The following is a 26,171-nucleotide window of genomic DNA, read 5'->3' as shown; positions in this document are numbered from 1 at the left end:
TGGAAATAAACTTTTTTTTTTTTTTTTTTTTTTTTTTTTTTTTTTTTTTTTTTTTTTTTTTTTTTTTTTATTCTGGGGGCAGTTAAGGGAGTAGTAAAAAATAGAGGTTTGGGTATGAATGTAAAGAGAGTTCTATATGAGAAAGTGATTGTACCAACTGTGATGTATGGATCGGAGTTGTGGGGAATGAAAGTGACGGTGAGACAGAAATTGAATGTGTTGAGATGAAGACAGTGTCTAAGGAGTAAGGCTGGTGTATCTCGAGTAGATAGGGTTAGGAACAAAGTGGTGAGGGTGAGAATGACTGTAAGAAATTAGTTAGCAGCTAGACTGGATATGAATGTGTTGAGGTGGTTTGGCCATGTTGAGAGAATGGAAAAGGGCTGTCTGCTAAAGAAGGTGATGAATGCAAGAGTTGATGGGAGAAGTACAAGAGGAAGGCCAAGGTTTGGGTGGATGGATGGAGTGAAGAAAGCTCTGGGTGATAGGGGGTTAAATGTGAGAGAGGCAAGAGAGCGTGCTAGAAATAGGAATGAATGGCGAGCGATTGTGACACAGTTCCGTTAGGCCGTGGTGCATACTCCTGTGCCTTAGATGACCGCGGAGGTAGCAGCAGTAGGGGATTCAGCGTTATGAAGCTCCATCTGTGGTGGATAACGGGGAGGGTGGGCTGTGGCACCCTAGCAGTACCAGCCGAACTCGGTTGAGTCCCGTGTCAGGCTGGGAGGAACGTAGAGAGGAGAGGTCCCCTTTTTTGTTCATTTGTTTGATGTCGGGTAGCCCCCAAAATTGGGGGAAGTGCCTTGGTATATGTATGTATGTATTCTGGATTTAGAATCTAGTTTTCAAGTATTTGGCCACTCACATTTTCATAAGTGACGAAAAAGTGTTTTCGTTCATAATTTTTTTTCCAAAACAATTGCTTGTAGCTACTACTGTAAGAGTATAGAATTACATGCGAATCACGTGCTTTTTTATGGGCTAGCATCATTTATTCTTTAAATGTAACATGAAAATATAATTTCATCATAAAAACATTTAGAAAAATGCAATTTGTAAGATAAAAACACATAGTTATGAATAAGTTCATATGGTGCAATATGGTTTATTATATTCTTTTTTTCCAGTTTGTTGCGAAATTTGGAGAACAAAAAAATCAATTATCAATTATTGTAGTGACAAGACTTCTTTTTATATTAATCTAAAGAAGTCCTCTCGACTACAAGAATTGTATTGATTGCGTACCTGCAGTCTCAAGGATTCATAACATATTTTAGTTAGAAGAAAAACTATCTATATCCTCATAAACCAAGTTAAAACCAGGGTTGTTGTGGTCTGGTGATCACCAGACGGGGGCTTGAGTCCTGCTCACACACACGTTAGTTCCTTTAGTGTCTGCAACCTTACCGTCCTTGTGAGCTAAGGGTGGGGGTTTTGGGGAAGCCTAAAGGTCTATCTGTTGAGTTATTAGTAGCCATTGCCTGGCCCTCCCTCGTCCTAGCTTGAATGGAGAGGGGCTTGGGCGCCGATCATATGATATATGGTCAGTCTCTAGGGTATTGTCCTGCTTGCTAGGGCAATGTCACTGTCCCTTGCCTCTGCCATTCATGTTCGGCCTTTAAACGTTTTTAAAGGAATCAAAAAGCATAAGTTTTATATGATTCAAATCGAGTTTGAGTGCATTAAGGTTATAGGAAATTAGGAATTTTATGTACGCTGCTTTTGGATTCTATTTGTAATCTATTTAATTATTTGTATGCTTTTCTATGATGTACACAGGTTTTATGTGAAATTTAAAATGCCATGCTTGATGAAAGTAGGTATTTTATACCTACTTTTGCCTCCAAATAGTCAATACTACTTTGTTTACTGTTAGTAATGAATGCCATATACATTTTCATTACATAAACATCATACTGAATGTATACTAACTGGTTTCCTGTGAACTATTCATATAAATTCATAACGCATATAAAATTTTCAGGTTCAGCAATGTTTTTTTCGAATTATTTTATAGATATCATAATGCAGAGGATAATTGGAGAATTACTTTTTATTAATTTGCCCTGAGCCATTCAGTAAATATTTAACATATTTGTAAAAAAACACTTTTTTTTAAGATCCAAATGAAAAGATTTTATTTCTATTTACTCTTAGAAAATTAATTAAGGAATGTACCACCATAACTTCAATTTCTCTCTTCTATTCCTAAGTAGCTTTAGTCAAGGAATTCATCTTTCTCTGCTGTTATGCGGTCGAATATTTCCAGCAGGGTATGACCATTTGAAGCAAAGTCTGTACTTCTTATTGCTATTAACTTGCAAGTCTTTTTTTTTATGTTAGAATTGTCAGCTGATAGCAATGAGAATTGGGGGCAAACACGCTAAATGGAAAACATTCGGAGAAATTTTGTTAATCTTTAAACTACCAGTTTTCAGGAATCTAATAATTTTGGTTAATTAAATATGTATATTTTTATTTTGAGTATAAAAATGTGGTTTGGTAATTTTTACTCTAGTCCTGCACATTTTCTGTGTATCAAGTTAACCTAGGTTCTCTAATATAGTGTCATACTAGAATATGATAAAACACCTAGTTATGAATGAGTTCAGGTGATGCAATATGGTTTAATATATTTTTTTCAGTTTGATGTGAAATTTTGAGAACAAAAATATCAATTATCAATTATTGAACTGAGGTGACCGCTTTTTATGTTAGTTTAAAGAAGTCCTCTCAGTTACAAGAATTGTATTGATTACGTACCTGCAGTCTCAAGGATTCATAACATATTTTACTTAGAAGAAAACTATCCGTATCCACAAAAACAAAGTTAAAACCAGGGTTGTTGTGGTCTGATTGGTAACGTTTCTGCCTGGTGATCGCCGGACGGGGGCTTTAGTCCCGCTCACACACGTTAGTTCCTCTAGTGTCTGTAACCCTACCGTCCTTGTGAGCCTATAGGTCTACCTGCTGAGTCATCAGCAGCCATTGCCTGGCCCTCTCTGGTTTTAGCTTGAATGGAGAGGGGGCTTGGGCCCTTAATCATAGGGGAGTTAATCTTTCTTTTGAGTTTTGCAGTCGAATATCTCCAGTGTGGCATGACCATTGGAAGCAAAGTTTCTACTTCTTATTGCTATCAACTTGCGAGTCTTTTTTATGTTATTAGAAAGCTCAGCTGATGGCAATGAGAATTGGGGGCAAACACGCTAAATGGCAAACATTCGGAGGAGAAAATTTTTTAATCTTCAAACCTGCCTGTTTTGAGGACTCTAATAATTTTGGTTCATTAGATATGTATAATGTTTTTATTTTGAGTATAAAAATGTGGTTTGGTAATTTTTACTCCAGTCCTGCATATTTCTGTGTATCGAGTTAACCTAGGTTCTCTAATATAGTGTCATCTAGAATAAAATAAAACACCTAGTTATGATTGAGTTCAGGTGATGCAATATGGTTAAATATTACATTTTTTTTCCAGTTTGATGTGAAATTTCAAGAACAAAAAATCAATTATCAATTATTGAACTGAGTTAACGTCTTTTTATATTAATTCTTAAAGAAGTCCTCTCAGTTACAAGAATTGTATTGATTACGTACCTGCAGTATCAAGGATTCATAACATATTTTACCTAGAAGAAAATTCTTCTATCCATATCCTCATAAACCAATTTAAAACCAGGGTTGTTGTGGTCTGATTAGTAACGTCTCTGCCTGGTGATCACCAGACGGGGGCTTGAGTCCCGCTCAGACACGTTAGTTCCTTTAGTGTATGCAACCTTACCGTCCTTGTCAGCAAGGGGGGGGGGACCCTAAAGGTCTATCTGCTGAGTCATCAGCAGCCATTGCCTGGCCCTCCCTGGTCCTAGCTTGAATGGAGAGGGGGCTTGGGCGCTGATCATATGATATATGGTCAGTCTCTAGGGTATTGTCCTGCTTTCTAGGGCAATGTCACTGTCTTTTGCCTCTGCCATTCACGAGCGGCCTTTACACCTTTTAAAAGGAATTATAAGACTAAAAATATATACTAATTGGTTTACTCTAAACTATTACATAAATTCATAATACATATAAATTTTCATAGGTTCCACTATGCTTAAAATTATTTTATAAATTTCATTATGCAGAGGGTAATTGGAGGTTTATTTTTTATTAAATTGCCCTAATCCATTCAGTAAATATATATAGATATATATTTTTTTTGCATTTTTGTAAAATAACACTTTTTCAAGATCCAAATAAAAAGATTCTATTATTTCTATTTACTCTTAGAAAATTAATCAATAAATGTAAACCACAATTCCAATTTCCCTCTGCTATTCCTAAGTACTTTCAGCCAGAGAGTTAATCTTTCTCTAATGTTTTGCAGTCGAATGTCTCTCTATCCTCCACAGCTTGGCGTGACCATTTGAAGCAAAGTCTCTACTTCTTATTGCTATTAACTTGCGATCCTTTTTTATATGTTATTAGAAGGATCAGTTGATAGCAATGAGAATTGGGGGCAAACACACCAAATGGCAAAAATTCGGAAGAGAATTTTTTATATTTAAAACTACCAGTTTTCAGGACTAATAATTTTGGTTAATTAAATATGTATATTGTTTTTATTTTGAGTAAAAAAATGTGGTTTGGTAATTTTTACTCTAATCCTGCATATTTTCTGTGTATCAAGTCAACCTAGGTTCTATAATATATTGCTATACTAGAATATCATAAAATTTTGGAACTCATTTTATAGTTAGACATTGGAAAAAGGTTTATACTGTATGATGCTCTCGCGAAATGAACTTAATAAGGGAATGATTTATCTAAACTGTTTTCAAATGCATTAACTCCTCGCTCTTGTCTTCGTGAATTATTTTGTATGGTATATCATATAGGTTCTTTACCCAATGGGGTGTAATGTTAAGCAGCAGAGAACCAAAACTTTTCCTTTTTTGGATGAAACTTTTGTTTTCAAGAAAGGTCAGGTTAAGTTATGTATCTGCATTCTATATCTGTGTATTTTCAGCTTTCCCTCTTAAATTAGTTGTAAATAGTTATTAAATTACATTAAGAAACTGCTGATTAAATTAAATCATTCGTATCTAAATTAAAGCTGATAACAGGGATGGAAGCTGAAATGTATCCGACATCAGTTTAAAGATAACTTAAACTTTTTATGATTTAATTTTTGTTTCTGAAGTTTACACCTTAGTTAGGTTACAGAGTAGGTAATAGATATCTATGGTAGATAGCTTATGTACACTGTGCAATATAGTATTATGCATATACCATCTAATGTAGTGGAGTATCGCAGAAATTCTCTTGAAAGTGAGATTATTCTCAAATATTTTTTTAGTGAGATGGTCATATATTTTGTCATCACTTTACATATTTTAATCGGTCATTCAGGATAAACAAATTTTTCTCAAAAGACAAATACGGAAAAAGTCTTATCAGAGAAGCAATGGCTAATGATAGATTAAATAGTATACTTTCATGTGTAGGCAGAGGGAAAATAAACCGTAACCAGAAAGAAGGATCTAATGTAGTACTGTCTGGCCAGTCAAAGGAGCCCGTAATTCTCTAGCGGTAGTATCTCAACGGGTGGCTGGTGCCCCGGCTAAACTACTACCTAATTTGTTAATTTTCAGTTTGAGACGCATTTCTACATAAGTTATATATACGAAGGATACCTCTTAAAATCGATTCATCTTGCCACAGTGAAGAAGGTGCAAAAGTAATCCAACCTTCCGTTGACCCAGTTTCATTGTATTGCTCTTTCGACTTTTCATTCATTTTGTTTTATTCCCTTTTAAGTGGAGACGGAATTAGAACATCCAAATATTAAGAATAATGAAAGTTATTTGAAATAGAAAAATAGATCCGATGTACTGAATACAGTATTGTAAAAAGACATTTTTTTTCAAATTCTGGAATTAGAATAATCTTTTTTTTTATTTTTTATTTTTGACCACTCATATGTGATAAGGTTTTTCGCTTGTAGCTATTACTGTAAGAGTATAGAATTACATGCGAATCACGTGCGTTTTTATGGCTAGCATCATTTATTCTTTAAATGTAACACGATTACATAATCTCATCATAAAAATATTTAGGAAAAATATTACTATTAAAGTATTTTACAATTTGTATGATGAAAACACCTAGTTATGAATAAGTTCATATGATGCAATATGGTTTAATATTATATTTTTTTCAGTTTGATGTGAAATTTTGAGAACAACAATAAAAAATCAATTAACAATTATTGTGCTGACCCGGCATCTTTTTGTATTATTTTAAAGAAGTCGTCTCAGTTACAAGAATTGTATTGATTACGTACCTGCAGTCTCAAGAATTCATAACATATTTTACTTTGAAGAAAAACTCTCCATATCCTCATAAACCAAGTTAAAACTAGGGTTGTTGTGGTCTGATTGGTAACGTCTCTGCCTGGTGATCGCCAGACGGAGGCTTGAGTCCTGCTCAGACACGTTAGTTCTGTTAATGTCTGCAACCTTACCATCCTTATGAGCTAAGGATGGGGGTTTTTGGGAAGCCTATAGGTCTATCTGCTGAGTCATTAGCAGCCATTGCCTGGCCCTCCCTGGTTTTAGCTTGAATGGAGAGGGGCTTGGGCGCTGATCATATGATATATGGTCAGTCTCTAGGGTATTGTTCTGCTTTCTAGGGCAATGTCACTGTCCCTTGCCTCTGCCATTCATGTTCGGCCTTTAAACATTTTAAAAGGAATTATAAGACTAAAAATCTATGCTAATTGGTTTACTGTAAACTATTACATAAATTCATGATGCATATAATATTTCATAGGTTGCACGAGGCTTTTCGAAATTTTATAGATATCATAATGCAGAGGGTAATTGGAGCATTACTTTTTATTGAATTGCACTAATCCATTCAGTAAATATATTTTTTCTTCTTACATATTTGTAAAATAACACTTTTTTCAAGATCCTAATGAAAAGATTCTATTATTTTTATTTACTCTTAGAAAATGAATTAATAAATGTAAACCATAATTCCAATTTCCCTCTGCTATTCCTAAGTAGATTTAGCCAAAATTATTCTTTCTCTGCTGTTTTGCGGTCGAATGTGTGTCTATTCTCCCCAGCATGGCATGACCATCTGAAGCAAAGTTTCTAGTTCTTTTTGCTATCGACTTACGAGCTTTTTTATGTTATTAGAAAGCTCAGTTGATAGCAATGGGAATTGGGGGCAAACACGATAAATGGAAAAAATTCGGAGGAGAACTTTTTTCAATCTTTGAAACTACCTGTTTTCATTACTCTAATAATTTTGGTTAATTAAATATGTATGCTGTTTTTATTTTGAGGTTAAAGATGTGGTTTGGTAATATTTACCCTAGTTCTGTATATTTTCTGTGTATCTAGTCAACCTAGGTTCTCTAATATAGTGTCATACTAGAATATAATAAAACACCTAGTTACGATTGAGTTCAGGTGATGCAATATGGTTTAATATTAAATTTTTTTCAGTTTGATGTGAAATTTCAAGAACAAAAAAATCAATTATCAATTATTGAACTGAGTTAACGTCTTTTTATATTAATTCTTAAAGAAGTCCTCTCAGTTACAAGAATTGTATTGATTACGTACCTACAGTCTCAAGGATTCATAACATATTTTACTTAGAAGAAAATTCTTCCATCTATATCCTCATAAACCAAGTTAAAACCATTGTGGTTGTGGTCTGATTGGTAACGTCTCCGCCTGGTGATCGCCAGACGGGGGCTTGAGTCCCGCTCAGACACGTAAGTTCTGTTAATGTCTGCAACCTTACCATCCTTATGAGCTAAGGATGGGGGTTTTTGGGAAGCCTATAGGTTTATCTGCTGAGTCATTAGCAGCCATTGCCTGGCCTTCCTTGGTCCTAGCTTGAATGGAGAGGGGCTTGGGCGCCGATCATATGATATATGGTCAGTCTCTAGGGTATTGTCCTGCTTGCTAGGGCAATGTCACTGTCCCTTGCCTCTGCCATTCATGAGCGGCCTTTAAACCTTTTAAAAGGAATTATAAGACTAAAAATGTATACTAATTGGTTGACTGTAATATATTACATAAATTCATAATACATATAAAATTTCATAGGTTGCACGAGGCTTTTTGAAATTTTATAGATATCATAAAGCGGAGGGTAATTGGAGAATTACTTTTTATTAAATTGCCCTAATCCTTTCAGTACATATATTTTTTTTTCTTGCATATATGTAAAATAAATTTTTTTTTGAGATCCTTATAAAAGATTCTATTATTTCTATATACTCTTAGAAAATTAATCTATAAATGTAAACCATAATTCCAATTTCCCTTTGCTACTCCTAAGTAGCTTTAGCCAGGGAGTTAATCTTTCTTTTGAGTTTTGCAGTCGAATATCTCCAGTGTGGCATGACCATTCGAAGCAAAGTTTCTACTTCTTATTGCTATCAACTGCGAATCTTTTTTATGTTATTAGAAAGCTCAGCTGATGGCAATGAGAATTGGGAGCAAACACACTAAATGGCAAACATTCGGAGGAGAACATTTTTTAATCTTCAAAATTGCATGTTTTCAGGACTAATAATTTTGGTTAATTAAATATGCATATGGTTTTTATTTTGAGTATAAAAATGTGGTTTGGTGTTTTTTACTCCAGTCCTGTATATTTTCTGTGAATCAAGTCAACCTAGGTTCTCTAATATATTGCTATACTCGAATATCATAACATTTTGGAACTCATTTCATAGTTAGACATTGGAAAAAGGTTTATACTGTATGATGTTCTCTCGTGAAATGAACTTAATAAGGGAATGATTTATGCAATCTCTCTTTTCAAATGCATTATACTCTTTGCTTTGGTGTTTGTAAACTATTTTTATGGTATAATACTGTTATTTTACCCAATGGGGTGTAATGTTAAGCAGCAGAGAACCAAACTTTTTCCTTTTGTTGGACATGAAACTTTTGTTTTCAAGAAAGGTCAGGTTATGTGTGTGTATTTTATACCTGTATTTTCAGCTTTCCTTCTTAAATTAGTTCTAAATAGTTATCCAATTGTATTAAGCAACTGCTGATATATTTTTTTTCTACGAGGAAATGATCTAAAATAGATTTGTGGCTCTGCGTGATAACAGGTGGTTTTTCTTAAATTGCATAGAGACACCACTGTTATCACCTGAGGCATAGATATCTATAATCCACATTCAAAGGACTTCGAAAATGGATTTCCTCTTCAAATAAAACTCTCGGCTGTTGATGCTACTTTGAATGGGGCCGTCTGTCTCACATAATAATGAGGGAATTATTTTATGCTAAAAATATCCCACATTTTTATGTGAAATAGGCGGCTTCACAAACGCTCAATCAAGACTTCTGAAAAAAACATTAGACAAACAATGTTTCAACAATTATTGAATGTAAACATGGCTCTTGTTCTTTTTTCAGTGAAGGAAATTATACACACATTTCTAAATAGTTATCCAAATGTATTAAGAAACTGCTGATATATTTTTTTTTCTACGAGGAAATGATCTAAAATAGATTTGTGGCTCTGCGTGATAACAGGTGGTTTTTCTTAAATTGCATAGAGACACCACTGTTATTACCTGAGCCATAGATATCTATAATCTACATTCAAAGGACTTCGAAAATGGATTTCCTCTTCAAATCAAACTCTCGGCTGTTGATGCAACTTTGAATGAGGCCGTCTGTCTCACATAATAATGAGGGAATTATTTTATGCTAAAAATATCCCACATTTTTATGTGTAATAGGCGGCTTCACAAACGTTCGATCAAGACTTCTGAAAAACATTGGACTGAAACAATATTTCAACATTTATTGAATGTAAACATGGCTCTTGTTCTTCTTTCAATGAAGGAAATTGTTCACACATCTGTGCAACTTTGTAACATGTTTGTTAGAGATGCCAAATTGAAGGGTTTCACTACAAGCAATTATAAGGGGGAATCAAAATTTGTTTATGATTATTAAGGTAATATGAGAATATTACAAATTAAACACAATACATGTATGATTCAATAATCTTTCTGTGAACTTTAAAATTATATTTCCTCTAATGGTTATCTCACTTGGTGTAGCAGGGTCTTTATTATACCATAAGTCATCCAGTTTTGATATAATTCACTGATGATTTTGAGTAAAGCTCCTATAGAAAACAAAACAAGAAATCCAAAATATTTTTCAAGGCTATATCATATATTATATTATATCGAGATTATTAAAAAATCCACTTGTAGAAAACCTGCAACATCGATAGTACCAGAGAGGAAAATATAACATATGCTAATACAAACACAGTGTGAATATTTATGTGAACTTGCGTGGTGGTATGTAAGACAACTATTTCATTATCTTAAGAAATGGCAAAGATACTCGTGACTAGCCGCATTATTTTATTCTGAAATTGCATGGAAAAATTTCTTTCGTAGATAAAGAAAGTTTAATTAGCTGAGAAGAAGTATCAGTTGGGTGAATTTATTATAAATGAAGTATTTAAGTATTTACTGCTTTTGAATTATGTACTCATCAGGACTGATATCATCATTCTTGATGTTCCCATGAAGATGAATGAAAGATTTTCCTTTTAGTTCAGTGCTTTGAGTTTCCCTGTGTAATTAATCAGAAAACACATTGCACCGAATTCATTAGAATCTTTCTACATCGATCTACATTTCAAGAAAATCACCAGGACTCTTGTTTTAGTCGTCTATCACATGAAATCTTTATTTCCAATACAAGATTTCTACGGTATACGATAAAGATAAGAGTTATCCAGCCTTCAGATACATATATGTGAGAAGATGAGTGCCACGACTTCAAAAGAAAACTTTTTGGTGCATAATTCGGAGCCAGTCTCTCGTCCCCTAAAGGTCAGTGCACTGATAGTCTATCTGAAACTACCTAATTGATAATGTTAATGTTGTTGTTTACTTTTTTATCATTACCCTAGTAGTCACTGTTAACATTTTTAAGACATTGTGAAATTGTCTTTAATTTAACTTAGAAGTTTCAAGAACAATATCCAATCAACAGTGGTGCAAATAACTATGAAACACATACACACACTTATATACACACATGCATATGTCTTTTGAATATATATACTTCATATGTATATATGTATATATATATATATATATATATATATATATATATATATATATATATATATATATATATATATATATATATATATATATGTGTGTGTGTGTGTGTGTGTGTGTTTATATATGTATATATATATATGTTTAATTATGTATATATATATATATATATATATATATATGTATATATATATATATATATATATATATATATATATATATATATATATATATATATATATATATATATATAGTCATATATGTCACAAATACCTCTTAATACCGAATTTGTTCTGCCTTGAGATTGGAGACCCAAGGAGGAACTAGCTGTTTGATAATAGCTTCTGGCCAGACAAGGATTCTACCCCTGACCAAGACAAAACTGAGGTAACAGTCGGCTTGTAGATTTTAAGAAAATCCTACTCACGTCATGCTGATTAATTCTAATTTTCCCACAGATTCAGGACTCATAATTGGCCGTAGACTGATTGAGCTCTTGTTTTGAACTTATATCGTATGATTTCTTTGATTTCAATATAAGACATCTACGCTATTAGTTCCAGATAAGAGTTATCTAACCTTCAACTACATAGGCCTATCTGCGAGAAGATTATTGCCACTACTTACAAAAGAAAACTCTTGTTTGGTGCATTGCCTCTATGAATGAATGAAAATCATGAGTGTTAGTAATAAATTATCTTATATATATATATATATATATATATATATATATATATATATATATATATATATATATATATATATATATATTTGTGTGTGTGTATATATATATATATGTGTGTGTATATATATATATATATATATATATATATATATATATATATATATATATATATATATATATATATATATATATGTATGTATGCGCGTGTATGTAAATATATATATATATATATATATATATATATATATATATATATATATATATATATATATATATATATATATATATATATATATATATATATATATATATATATATACTGTATATGTATATATGTATATGTATATATTATATATATATAATGTATTTATGTATATGTATATATATATATATATATATATATATATATATATATATATATACATATAATGTATATGTATATATATATATATATATATATATATATATATATATATATATATATATATATATATATATATTTGTGTATATTGTCCGGAGTGCAGTATTATAATTCTATAACATTTGCTTCAGTTGGTTCAACTTTTTTTTTTCTCTCTGCCTGGTCAAGATCACTTCTTGTCATCACGAAAGAGTAATGTTTTATTCACAGCTTTTCTATGGCGAATATATCATGAGCAACAACAACAAAAAGAAAGTGAGGACATATAAGAAAAGGACTTATTCCATCGGTATCGAAGACTAGTGTAGTAATCGTATTATTTTAAGATTATTTGTAAAGACATCACTCCGAGAAAGATTTTCATTTTTGTGCAAAATGATGAGACGGTTTTCTTTAATTGAAACATCACACCATTCTGCATTGAAATTGATTAATCATAATCTCCTAGAAAAGGAATTCGACCCTTCAGTTTTTTTTTTTTTTTATCATTAATGTATTTTTACAGTGTTATACTTCTCTCCTCGACACTAAGTAACGGTGCGGCAGTTGTTTATTTTAGGTATTATTCCTCTATGTGAGAGCATCACTGACAATCATTATTGTTTATTTTATTCGTGTATGTAACCTAAATATCTCTTTTATCATCTATGTTTATACTGATGGTAAAAGATTATACATGTCATACAGACTCATTATATTGATTTCGTTGTATTAGTGGATTAGATTTTAATATCAAAATGACTTCCACCTTTCTTTGATACTGCATGTTACCAAGTGCCTATATTCAAAATGATGGTTTACAAAACAGTAGTTTTTGGCCACTTTAGTTTTTCATCTTGTTCCAGGTATACAACTTATGCCCTACCATTAATGTACGTTGATACTGCATGAGCAGCCAGATTATTATTATCATTTTTTTTTTTTTTATGAGTGACAGATGTTCAGCCTTGTCCTGGTGCAGTCAGTTTCAGTCATTCAAGTAAGTAATTTTTACACAGGCTGAAATACTTTAAGATAACAAATAGTCTATCTGTCTTCAGTGATCGACAAGTTTCACTCGATAATAGATCTAATGGTTGGCCTTCCAAGAGGTCGAAGACGGCTTCATCTCGACTAATTATTCTCTTGTTAGATCAATTCCTTTCGTTAGCTTTTATGATTAAAAATCTAGCGCTGGAAATGGTTTAATGAAGGAAATAAGCAAACAACAACGAAGATGAAAGGAGAAAATAACTTATGGATGAAGTGAACGTTCTAGGAAAAGGACTTATTCCATCTGATCCGAGGACTGGTATAGTACTCGTATTATTTTAAAAATATTCGTAAAGATGGCATCACTCCAAGAAAGATTACGTGTTCTTTTTTCTTAACTTGAACATCATACCATTATGCATTTAGATGAATTAATACCAATCTTCAAGAAAATTAATTTGACCCTTCACTTTTTTTTATTCTTATTTTGTTTTTCCCTGGTATATTGAGCTTATGAGTAAATGCATTGTTTTTGTTCTCGAAAACTGTTATTTATGGTGCTAGCTCATTCCTAGTATCACACCTTTGTTTTCACTTGATCATTGATATCATTATACAAACAACTATACAGTGTAGCCTATTAAGCTTTTATTTCATAAAATTGGTGTATGTAGTCTCTGTTATATCAATCGTTTTTTTTGTTATGAAATTGCATGAACCTTGATAACTTTCCTTTTCCCAGACACCTATGAATTTTCTAAGATAAGATTTTTTCCCCACAGAAAATGTTGATTCCGTAAGAAATTCCTAACAGGAATTCAGTGAGAAAAGTTTCTTTCCACCCTACAAAGCTATCTCCAACCTAACATTAATACTGCACGAGCAGCTAGATACTTTTAACTGATAGATGTCAAATCTTATCCAGGTACTTTTAGTTTCCGTTATTCAGGTAAGCAGTTATTACACAGTCTGAAATCCTTTAAGATGAAAAATATGGTCCAGCTGTCTTCAGTGATTTACAAGTTTCACTCGATAATTGATCTAATTATTCTCTTGTCATAAATCAAATCCTTTGGTTAGCTTTTATGAATAAAAATCTATCGATGGGAGTTGATTTAATGAAGGAAATAAGAAAACAACGACGAAGAGGATAGGAGAAAATAACTTACAGCTGAAAGGGACCTATTCCATGTGTGATCATATGCTGCAATTGTCATTTTACTTTCAAGTAATTCGTGAAGATATTATTAGGCTAATGAAAATCTTGTTCACCTGTATGTTGTATAATGTGTTTTTTTTTTCTTTAATGAACTTTGAATTTTCGTGATATTGTGTCTATCAGAATTAGGTTTATAGTTATCAGCTATTATAAAAAAATCTAACGAACCATATTATTTTTTCTGCCATTAGTATATCTGAAGTAACATTGATTAGTGAATAAAGTGAAAATTGAATCTATTTCAACTGTTATCGTATGCCGATATAGCCATCATCATATAGAATGAATCTTCAAGGTAGCGTTAGACATATATGGGCTATATATGTTTTTTACCATTTCTATGCAGTATTTTGTGTACTCTGTTCTGATACTCGGATTCCACTTGGTACTGCATTTAGGTGAGTAAATTCTATCCTCCAAGATAATAAACAATTGACTATGTCCAATATATTTATTTAGTTAAATTCTAGTTCTAATTTGTTATATGATCAGTGTAAGAAAATTTACTTGACTTGGTTGGATTCATACCCTAACCAGTCTTGATCTACTAAAGAATAGTTTTTGTTTATGAAAAAGAATAAGAATTTACTAGTTTTATGTCATCCAAGTGATAAATTAATACTATCCGGTTAATACACTGCAAGACTTCTTTTCTTTAGTGACCACAAAGTTCTGCTTGGTTATATTGTTAACTGATATTTGATTTGATACCCTGTATTTTGGTTCAGTTGCTTGCTATATAGTTAGATTTCACGCCGTGCTATCTGAAACTATAGATATCAATTGACAAGAATAATACTTGCAATGGCTGCCCTACCTGGATGGATACAGAGAAGAGCAAATAGTGTACATTGAAGAATGCAGTCTATTTCGTCTGTCCTTGTATGTCGACATGTCGTCATCGTATTATAGAATGATTCATCAAGATGGCTTCAGACATATGGAGACAAATTTACCATTTCTATGCAGTATTTTGTGTACTCTGTTATTATTCTCAGATATCACTTATTACTGTGTGAAGGTGAGTAAATCCTCTCTTCAAAGAAAATAAACAACTGGCAGTAAAACGGATTCTTTGGTGTTTTTTTTTTTTTTAATATTACTTATGTAAAAAAATGCGATGTAATACTTTGTATAGTATTCAGAGTAGTATTGTATTCTAAAAAAAAAAAATTATATTTGCATATGCTATTGTGTAGAATCAATTTTTTATATATATAAAATAATCCATGACAGCCTCATTATTTTGGTGTAATCTTCTCAATACTGTCATCAACAGGCTTTAATTGACATGTATATCAGTCATAGCCTCAAAACTATTTCCTATATAGCAATTTCTTAGAATTTTGAATCTTATTTATTGATTGTCAGGAGTTTCATTAATTGTATGAACTATTATGTTACTGTTGTAGAACTTTAGAAAGTTGGGATTAGATTGTCTTAAGGATACTTAAGCAGAAACATACTAGATTCTAAGGCCCTCTGTTACCTACAGATACATTTTATATTAGATATGTGAAATTTAAGGGGGAACACTCCCCTTCCTTTCCTTTTCCATTGTGAGTCAACAATAGTCATTTTAATACAGGTACTCACACATGATTAAACCATTTTCTTAAATTTATTAGCATTCTTTTGTGTGTTTAGATTGATTTATAAAATTCTTCTGTTTGTAAAGTATTTCATCTCAAGCCATATACTCATCTTGAGCTTTAATATGGTTTTTTTTTATGATAACCATTCAATAGTTATACATTTCTGTAGCAGGCAGCTAGTTTTCACAATCTTGTCTAAGCGTTTGTTATTTTCCAGCAATTTTTTTGGAATTTTGAAGGCTAGTGTCTTCATGATCATAAAGTATGAATATTAGATTTGCCTGTCCTACAGGTGAACATTTACTAAGCTGCCATAAATGGAGTGAAATATATTCATTCTAATAGTCCCATAAGGTTCCCTTGTCTTTTGGTTCAGCTTCCTGCTATAGAGTCTATTACCATTCCTTAATGATCAGCAACTATAAACATTGGTTGGTATGAAAAGGTGTTTTTTTTTTTTTTTTAGAAGTATACATGGACTCTGTAGGGGGATAGTGCTCTCAGTACACTTCATAAGGTATACTGCAGGCATTACTAAAGGGTCTTTGCAGCATCCCTTCGGACCCAGCTGCTCCAGTTTTTGAAAAGCTGCCTATTTCCAGTGAAGGTTCTTTATATTTAATTACTATTTCTAGAGTTAACCCCGTATGGGGGTAGTGCCGGCAGTTACTCATGTGGTGCTCTGTTGGCATTACTAAAGGGTCTTTGCAGCGTCCCTTCGGCCCCAGCTGCTCCAGTTTTTGAAAAGCTGCCTATTTCCAGTGAAGGTTCTTTATATTTCCTTACTATTTCTAGAGTTGACTCCGTATGGGGGTAGTGCCGACAGTTACTCATGTGGTGCTCTGTTGGCATTACTAAAGGGTCTTTGCAGCGTCCCTTCGGCCCCAGCTGCTCCAGTTTTTGAAAAGCTGCTTATTTCCAGTGAAGGTTCTTTCAATTTCCTTACCATTTCTAGAGTTGACCCCGTATGGGGGTAGTGCCAACAGTTACTCATGTGGTGCTCTGTTGGCATTACTAAAGGGTCTTTGCAGCACCCCTTTGGCCCCAGCTGCTCCAGTTTTTGAAAAGCTGCCTATTTCCAGTGAAGGTTCTTTATATTTCCTTACTATTTCTAGAGTTAACCCCATATGGGGGTAGTGCCGACAGTCACTCATGTGGTGCTCTGTTGGCATTACTAAAGGGTCTTTGTAGCGTCACTTCGGCCCCAGCTGCTCCAGTTTTTGAAGAGCTGCCTATTTCCAGTGAAGGTTCTTTCAATTTCCTAATTATTTCTAAAGTTGGCCCCGTAGGGAGTTAGTGCCGACAGTCACTCATGTGGTGCTCTGTTGGCATTACTAAAGGGTCTTTGCAGCGTCCTTTCGGCCAAGGCTGCTCCAGTTTTTGAAGAGCTGCCTATTTCCAGTGAAGGTTCTTTCAATTTCGTTACTATTTCTAGAGTTGCCCCCGTAAGGGGATAGTGCTGAAAGTTACTCATGTGGTGCTCTGTTGGCATTACTAAAGGGTCTTTGCAGTGTTCCTTCGGCCCCAGCTGCTCCAGTTTTTGAAGAGCTGCTTATCTCCAGTGGAGGTTCTTTCAATTTCCTAATTATTTCTAAAGTTCGCCCCGTAGGGTGTTAGTGCCGACAGTCAATCATGTGGTGCTCTGTTGGCATTACTAAAGGGTCTTTGCAGCGTCCTTTCGGCCCCAGCTGCTCCAGTTTTTGAAAAGCTGCCTATTTCCAGTGAGGGTTCTTTCAATTTCCTTACCATTTCTAAAGTTGGCCCCGTAGGGAGTTAGTGCCGACAGTCACTCATGTGGTGCTCTGTTGGCATTACTAAAGGGTCTTTTCAGCGTCCCTTTGGCCCCAGCTGCTCCAGTTTCTGAAGAGCTGCCTATTTCCAGTGAAGGTTCTTTCAATTTCCTGATTATTTCTAAAGTTGGCCCCGTAGGGTGTTAGTGCCGACAGTCACTCATGTGGTGCTCTGTTGGCATTTCTAAAGGGTCTTTGCAGCGTCTCTTCGGCCCCAGCTGGTCCAGTTTTTGAAGAGCTGCCTATTTCCAGTGAAGGTTCTTTCAATTTCGTCACTATTTCTAGAGTTGACCCCGTAAGGGGTTAGTGCTGACAGTTACTCATGTGGTGCTCTGTTGGCATTACTAAAGGGTCTTTGCAGCGTCCTTTCGGCCCCAGCTGCTCCAGTTTTTGAAAAGCTGCCTATTTCCAGTGAGGGTTCTTTCAATTTCCTTACCATTTCTAAAGTTGGCCCCGTAGGGAGTTAGTGCCGACAGTCACTCATGTGGTGCTCTGTTGGCATTACTAAAGGGTCTTTTCAGCGTCCCTTTTTCCCCAGCTGCTCCAGTTTCTGAAGAGCTGCCTATTTCCAGTGAAGGATCTTTCAATTTCCTGATTATTTCTAAAGTTGGCCCCGTAGGGTGTTAGTGCCGACAGTCACTCATGTGGTGCTCTGTTGGCATTACTAAAGGGTCTTTGCAGCGTCTCTTCGGCCTCAGCTGCTCCAGTTTTTGAAGAGCTGCCTATTTCCAGTGAAGGTTCTTTCAATTTCGTCACTATTTCTAGAGTTGACCCCGTAGGGGGTTAGTGCCGACAGTTACTCATGTGGTGCTCTGTTGGCATTACTAAAGGGTCTTTGAAGCGTCCCTTCGGCCCCAGCTGCTCTAGTTTTTGAAAAGCTGCCTGTTTCCAGTGAAGGTTCTTTCAATTTCCTTACTATTTCTAGAGTTGACCCCGTAGGGAGGTAGTACCAACAGTCACTCATGTGGTGCTCTGTTGGCATTACTAAAGGGTCTTTGCAGCGTCCTTTCGGCCCCAGCTGCTCCAGTTTTTGAAAAGCTGCCTATTTCCAGTGAGGGTTCTTTCAATTTCCTTACCATTTCTAAAGTTGGCCCCGTAGGGAGTTAGTGCCGACAGTCACTCATGTGGTGCTCTGTTGGCATTACTAAAGGGTCTTTTCAGCGTCCCTTTTTCCCCAGCTGCTCCAGTTTCTGAAGAGCTGCCTATTTCCAGTGAAGGTTCTTTCAATTTCCTGATTATTTCTAAAGTTGGCCCCGTAGGGTGTTAGTGCCGACAGTCACTCATGTGGTGCTCTGTTGGCATTACTAAAGGGTCTTTGCAGCGTCCCTTTGGCCCCAGCTGCTCCAGTTTTTGAAGAGCTGCCTATTTCCAGTGAAGGTTCTTTCAATTTCCTAATTATTTCTAAAGTTGGCCCGTAGGGGGGTAGTGCCGACAGTCACTCATGTGGTGCTCTGTTGGCATTACTAAAGGGTCTTTGCAGCGTCCTTTCGGCCCCAGCTGCTCCAGTTTTTGAAGAGCTGCCTATTTCCAGTGAAGGTTCTTTTAATTTCCTTACCATATCTAGAGTTGACCCCGTAGGGGGTTGTGCCGACAGTCACTCATGTGGTGCTCTGTTGGCATTACTAAAGGGTCTTTGCAGCGTCCTTTCGGCTCCAGCTGCTCCAGTTTTTTGAAGAGCTTCCTATTTCCAGTGAAGGTTCCTTCAATTTCCTAATTATTTCTAAAGTTGGCCCCGTAAGGGGGTAGTGCCAACAGTCACTCATGTGGTGCTCTGTTGGCATTACTAAAAGGTCTTTGCAGCGTCCCTTCAGCCCCTGCTGCTCCAGTTTTTGAAGAGCTGCCTATTTCTAGTGAAGGTTCTTTCAATTTCCTTACCATTTCTAGAGTTGACCCCGTAGAGAGGTAGTGCCGCCAGTTACTCATGTGGTGCTCTGCTGGCATTACTAAAGGGTCTTTGCAGCATCCCTTCGGCCCCAGCTGCTCCAGTTTTTGAAAAGCTGCCTATTTCCAGTGAAGGTTCTTTATATTTCCTTACTATTTCTAGAGTTGACCCCGTAGGGGGGTAGTGCCGACAGTTACTCATGTGGTGCTCTGTTGGCATTACTAAAGGGTCTTTGCAGCGTCCCTTCGGCCCCAGCTGCTCCAGTTTTTGAAAAGCTGCCTATTTCCAGTGAGGGTTCTTTCAATTGCCTTACCATTTCTAGAGTTGATCTCGTATGGGGTAGTGCCGACAGTTACTCATGTGGTGCTCTGTTGGCAGTACTAAAGGGTCTTTGCAGCGTCCCTTCGGCCCCAGCTGCTCCAGTTTTTGTAAAGCTGCCTATTTCCAGTGAGGGTTCCTTCAATTTTCTTACCATATTTAGAGTTGACCCCGTAGGGGGGGTAGTGCCGACAGTCACTCATGTGGTGCTCTGTTGGCATTACTAAAGGGGCTTTGCAGCGTCCCTTCGGCCCCAGCTGCTCCAGTTTTTGAAAAGCTGCTTATTTCCAGTGAAGGTTCTTTCAATTTCCTTACCATTTCTAGAGTTGACCCCGTATGGGGGTAGTGCCAACAGTTACTCATGTGGTGCTCTGTTGGCATTACTAAAGGGTCTTTGCAGCACCCCTTTGGCCCCAGCTGCTCCAGTTTTTGAAAAGCTGCCTATTTCCAGTGAAGGTTCTTTATATTTCCTTACTATTTCTAGAGTTAACCCCATATGGGGGTAGTGCCGACAGTCACTCATGTGGTGCTCTGTTGGCATTACTAAAGGGTCTTTGTAGCGTCACTTCGGCCCCAGCTGCTCCAGTTTTTGAAGAGCTGCCTATTTCCAGTGAAGGTTCTTTCAATTTCCTAATTATTTCTAAAGTTGGCCCCGTAGGGAGTTAGTGCCGACAGTCACTCATGTGGTGCTCTGTTGGCATTACTAAAGGGTCTTTGCAGCGTCCTTTCGGCCAAGGCTGCTCCAGTTTTTGAAGAGCTGCCTATTTCCAGTGAAGGTTCTTTCAATTTCGTTACTATTTCTAGAGTTGCCCCCGTAAGGGGATAGTGCTGAAAGTTACTCATGTGGTGCTCTGTTGGCATTACTAAAGGGTCTTTGCAGTGTTCCTTCGGCCCCAGCTGCTCCAGTTTTTGAAGAGCTGCTTATCTCCAGTGGAGGTTCTTTCAATTTCCTAATTATTTCTAAAGTTCGCCCCGTAGGGTGTTAGTGCCGACAGTCAATCATGTGGTGCTCTGTTGGCATTACTAAAGGGTCTTTGCAGCGTCCTTTCGGCCCCAGCTGCTCCAGTTTTTGAAAAGCTGCCTATTTCCAGTGAGGGTTCTTTCAATTTCCTTACCATTTCTAAAGTTGGCCCCGTAGGGAGTTAGTGCCGACAGTCACTCATGTGGTGCTCTGTTGGCATTACTAAAGGGTCTTTTCAGCGTCCCTTTGGCCCCAGCTGCTCCAGTTTCTGAAGAGCTGCCTATTTCCAGTGAAGGTTCTTTCAATTTCCTGATTATTTCTAAAGTTGGCCCCGTAGGGTGTTAGTGCCGACAGTCACTCATGTGGTGCTCTGTTGGCATTTCTAAAGGGTCTTTGCAGCGTCTCTTCGGCCCCAGCTGGTCCAGTTTTTGAAGAGCTGCCTATTTCCAGTGAAGGTTCTTTCAATTTCGTCACTATTTCTAGAGTTGACCCCGTAAGGGGTTAGTGCTGACAGTTACTCATGTGGTGCTCTGTTGGCATTACTAAAGGGTCTTTGCAGCGTCCTTTCGGCCCCAGCTGCTCCAGTTTTTGAAAAGCTGCCTATTTCCAGTGAGGGTTCTTTCAATTTCCTTACCATTTCTAAAGTTGGCCCCGTAGGGAGTTAGTGCCGACAGTCACTCATGTGGTGCTCTGTTGGCATTACTAAAGGGTCTTTTCAGCGTCCCTTTTTCCCCAGCTGCTCCAGTTTCTGAAGAGCTGCCTATTTCCAGTGAAGGATCTTTCAATTTCCTGATTATTTCTAAAGTTGGCCCCGTAGGGTGTTAGTGCCGACAGTCACTCATGTGGTGCTCTGTTGGCATTACTAAAGGGTCTTTGCAGCGTCTCTTCGGCCTCAGCTGCTCCAGTTTTTGAAGAGCTGCCTATTTCCAGTGAAGGTTCTTTCAATTTCGTCACTATTTCTAGAGTTGACCCCGTAGGGGGTTAGTGCCGACAGTTACTCATGTGGTGCTCTGTTGGCATTACTAAAGGGTCTTTGAAGCGTCCCTTCGGCCCCAGCTGCTCTAGTTTTTGAAAAGCTGCCTGTTTCCAGTGAAGGTTCTTTCAATTTCCTTACTATTTCTAGAGTTGACCCCGTAGGGAGGTAGTACCAACAGTCACTCATGTGGTGCTCTGTTGGCATTACTAAAGGGTCTTTGCAGCGTCCTTTCGGCCCCAGCTGCTCCAGTTTTTGAAAAGCTGCCTATTTCCAGTGAGGGTTCTTTCAATTTCCTTACCATTTCTAAAGTTGGCCCCGTAGGGAGTTAGTGCCGACAGTCACTCATGTGGTGCTCTGTTGGCATTACTAAAGGGTCTTTTCAGCGTCCCTTTTTCCCCAGCTGCTCCAGTTTCTGAAGAGCTGCCTATTTCCAGTGAAGGTTCTTTCAATTTCCTGATTATTTCTAAAGTTGGCCCCGTAGGGTGTTAGTGCCGACAGTCACTCATGTGGTGCTCTGTTGGCATTACTAAAGGGTCTTTGCAGCGTCCCTTTGGCCCCAGCTGCTCCAGTTTTTGAAGAGCTGCCTATTTCCAGTGAAGGTTCTTTCAATTTCCTAATTATTTCTAAAGTTGGCCCGTAGGGGGGTAGTGCCGACAGTCACTCATGTGGTGCTCTGTTGGCATTACTAAAGGGTCTTTGCAGCGTCCTTTCGGCCCCAGCTGCTCCAGTTTTTGAAGAGCTGCCTATTTCCAGTGAAGGTTCTTTTAATTTCCTTACCATATCTAGAGTTGACCCCGTAGGGGGTTGTGCCGACAGTCACTCATGTGGTGCTCTGTTGGCATTACTAAAGGGTCTTTGCAGCGTCCTTTCGGCTCCAGCTGCTCCAGTTTTTTGAAGAGCTTCCTATTTCCAGTGAAGGTTCCTTCAATTTCCTAATTATTTCTAAAGTTGGCCCCGTAAGGGGGTAGTGCCAACAGTCACTCATGTGGTGCTCTGTTGGCATTACTAAAAGGTCTTTGCAGCGTCCCTTCAGCCCCTGCTGCTCCAGTTTTTGAAGAGCTGCCTATTTCTAGTGAAGGTTCTTTCAATTTCCTTACCATTTCTAGAGTTGACCCCGTAGAGAGGTAGTGCCGCCAGTTACTCATGTGGTGCTCTGCTGGCATTACTAAAGGGTCTTTGCAGCATCCCTTCGGCCCCAGCTGCTCCAGTTTTTGAAAAGCTGCCTATTTCCAGTGAAGGTTCTTTATATTTCCTTACTATTTCTAGAGTTGACCCCGTAGGGGGGTAGTGCCGACAGTTACTCATGTGGTGCTCTGTTGGCATTACTAAAGGGTCTTTGCAGCGTCCCTTCGGCCCCAGCTGCTCCAGTTTTTGAAAAGCTGCCTATTTCCAGTGAGGGTTCTTTCAATTGCCTTACCATTTCTAGAGTTGATCTCGTATGGGGTAGTGCCGACAGTTACTCATGTGGTGCTCTGTTGGCAGTACTAAAGGGTCTTTGCAGCGTCCCTTCGGCCCCAGCTGCTCCAGTTTTTGTAAAGCTGCCTATTTCCAGTGAGGGTTCCTTCAATTTTCTTACCATATTTAGAGTTGACCCCGTAGGGGGGGTAGTGCCGACAGTCACTCATGTGGTGCTCTGTTGGCATTACTAAAGGGGCTTTGCAGCGTCCCTTTTTCCCCAGCTGCTCCAGTTTTTGAAGACCTACCTATTTCCAGTGAAGGTTCTTTCAATTTCCTTGCTATTTCTAGAGTTGACCCCGTAGGGAGGTAGTACCAACAGTCACTCATGTGGTGCTCTGTTGGCATTACTAAAGGGTCTTTGCAGCGTCCCTTCGGCCCCAGCTGCTCCAGTTTTTGAAAAGCTGCCTATTTCCAGTGAGGGTTCTTTCAATTTCCTTACCATTTCTAAAGTTGGCCCCGTAGGGAGTTAGTGCCGACAGTCACTCATGTGGTGCTCTGTTGGCATTACTAAAGGGTCTTTTCAGCGTCCCTTTTTCCCCAGCTGCTCCAGTTTCTGAAGAGCTGCCTATTTCCAGTGAAGGTTCTTTCAATTTTCTGATTATATCTAAAGTTGGCCCCGTAGGGTGTTAGTGCCGACAGTCACTCATGTGGTGCTCTGTTGGCATTACTAAAGGGTCTTTGCAGCGTCTCTTCGGCCCCAGCTGCTCCAGTTTTTGAAAAGCTGCCTATTTCCAGTGAAGGTTCTTTCAATTTCGTCACTACTTTTAGAGTTGACCCAGTAGGGGGTTAGTGCCGACAGTTACTCATGTGGTGCTCTGTTGGCATTACTAAAGGGTCTTTGCAGCGTCCTTTCGGCCCCAGCTGCTCTAGTTTTTGAAAAGCTGCTTGTTTCCAGTGAAGGTTCTTTCAATTTCCTTACTATTTCTAGAGTTGACCCCGTAGGGAGGTAGTACCAACAGTCACTCATGTGGTGCTCTGTTGGCATTACTAAAGGGTCTTTGCAGCGTTCTTTCGGCCCCAGCTGCTCCAGTTTTTGAAAAGCTGCCTATTTCCAGTGAGGGTTCTTTCAATTTCCTTACCATTTCTAAAATTGGCCCCGTAGGGAGTTAGTGCCGACAGTCACTCATATGGTGCTCTGTTGGCATTACTAAAGGGTCTTTTCAGCGTCCCTTTTCCCCAGCTGCTCCAGTTTCCGAAGAGCTGCCTATTTCCAGTGAAGGTTCTTTCAATTTCCTGATTATTTCTAAAGTTGGCCCCGTAGGGTGTTAGTGCCGACAGTCACTCATGTGGTGCTCTGTCTGCATTACTAAAGGGTCTTTGCAGCGTCCTTTCGGCCCCAGCTGCTCCAGTTTTTGAAGAGCTGCCTATTTCCAGTGAAGGTTCTTTCAATTTCCTAATTATTTCTAAAGTTGGCCCGTAGGGGGGTAGTGCCGACAGTCACTCATGTGGTGCTCTGTTGGCATTACTAAAGGGTCTTTGCAGCGTCCCTTCGGCCCCAGCTGCTCCAGTTTTTGAAGAGCTGCCTATTTCCAGTGAAGGTTCTTTTAATTTCCTTACCATTTCTAGAGTTGACCCCGTAGGGGGTTGTGCCGACAGTCACTCATGTGGTGCTCTGTTGGCATTACTAAAGGGTCTTTGCAGCGTCCTTTCGGCCCCAGCTGCTCCAGTTTCTGAAGAGCTGCCTATTTCCAGTGAAGGTTCCTTCAATTTCCTAATTATTTCTAAAGTTGGCCCCGTAAAGGGGTAGTGCCAACAGTCACTCATGTGGTGCTCTGTTGGCATTACTAAAGGGTCTTTGCAGCGTCCCTTCGCCCCAGCTGCTCCAGTTTTTAAAGAGCTGCCTATTTCTAGTGAAGGTTCTTTCAATTTCCTTACCATTTCTAGAGTTGACCCCGTAGGGGGGTAGTGCCGCCAGTTACTCATGTGGTGCTCTGCTGGCATTACTAAAGGGTCTTTGCAGCATCCCTTCGGCCCCAGCTGCTCCAGTTTTTGAAAAGCTGCCTATTTCCAGTGAAGGTTCTTTCAATTTCCTTACTATTTCTAGAGTTGACCCCGTAGGGGGGTAGTGCCGACAGTTACTCATGTGGTGTTCTGTTGGCATTACTAAAGGGTCTTTGCAGCGTCCCTTCGGCCCCAGCTGCTCCAGTTTTTGAAAAGCTGTCTATTTCCAGTGAGGGTTCTTTCATTTGCCTTACCATTTCTAGAGTTGATCTCGTATGGGGTAGTGCCGACAGTTACTCATGTGGTGCTCTGTTGGCAGTACTAAAGGGTCTTTGCAGCGTCCCTTCGGCCCCAGCTGCTCCAGTTTTTGAAAAGCTGCCTATTTCCAGTGAGGGTTCCTTCAATTTCCTTACCATTTTTAGAGTTGACCCCGTAGGGGGGTAGTGCCGACAGTCACTCATGTGGTGCTCTGTTGGCATTACTAAAGGGTCTTTGCAGCGTCCCTTTTTCCCCAGCTGCTCCAGTTTTTGAAGACATGCCTATTTCCAGTGAAGGTTCTTTTAATTTCCTAATTATTTCTAAAGTTGGCCCCGTAAGGGGGTTGTGCTGACAGTCACTCATGTGGTGCTCTGTTGACATTACTAAAGGGCCTTTGCAGCGTCCCTTCGGCCCTAGCTGCTCCAGTTTTTGAAAAGCTGCTTATTTCCAGTGAAGGTTTCTACTTGACCCCGTTTCCAGTTAGCTTTTAAATTCCCCTCTTCAGGGAAGGTTTCAGAGCAAATCTTTTTCGGGGGATGTTTTCAACTCTTACCTCTTTCATAGGAACTT

The sequence above is a fragment of the Palaemon carinicauda genome, chromosome 15, assembly GCF_036898095.1.
Source record: "Palaemon carinicauda isolate YSFRI2023 chromosome 15, ASM3689809v2, whole genome shotgun sequence".
In the NCBI taxonomy this organism is placed as follows: Eukaryota; Metazoa; Arthropoda; class Malacostraca; order Decapoda; family Palaemonidae; genus Palaemon; species Palaemon carinicauda.
This window is presented reverse-complemented; position numbering follows the sequence as displayed.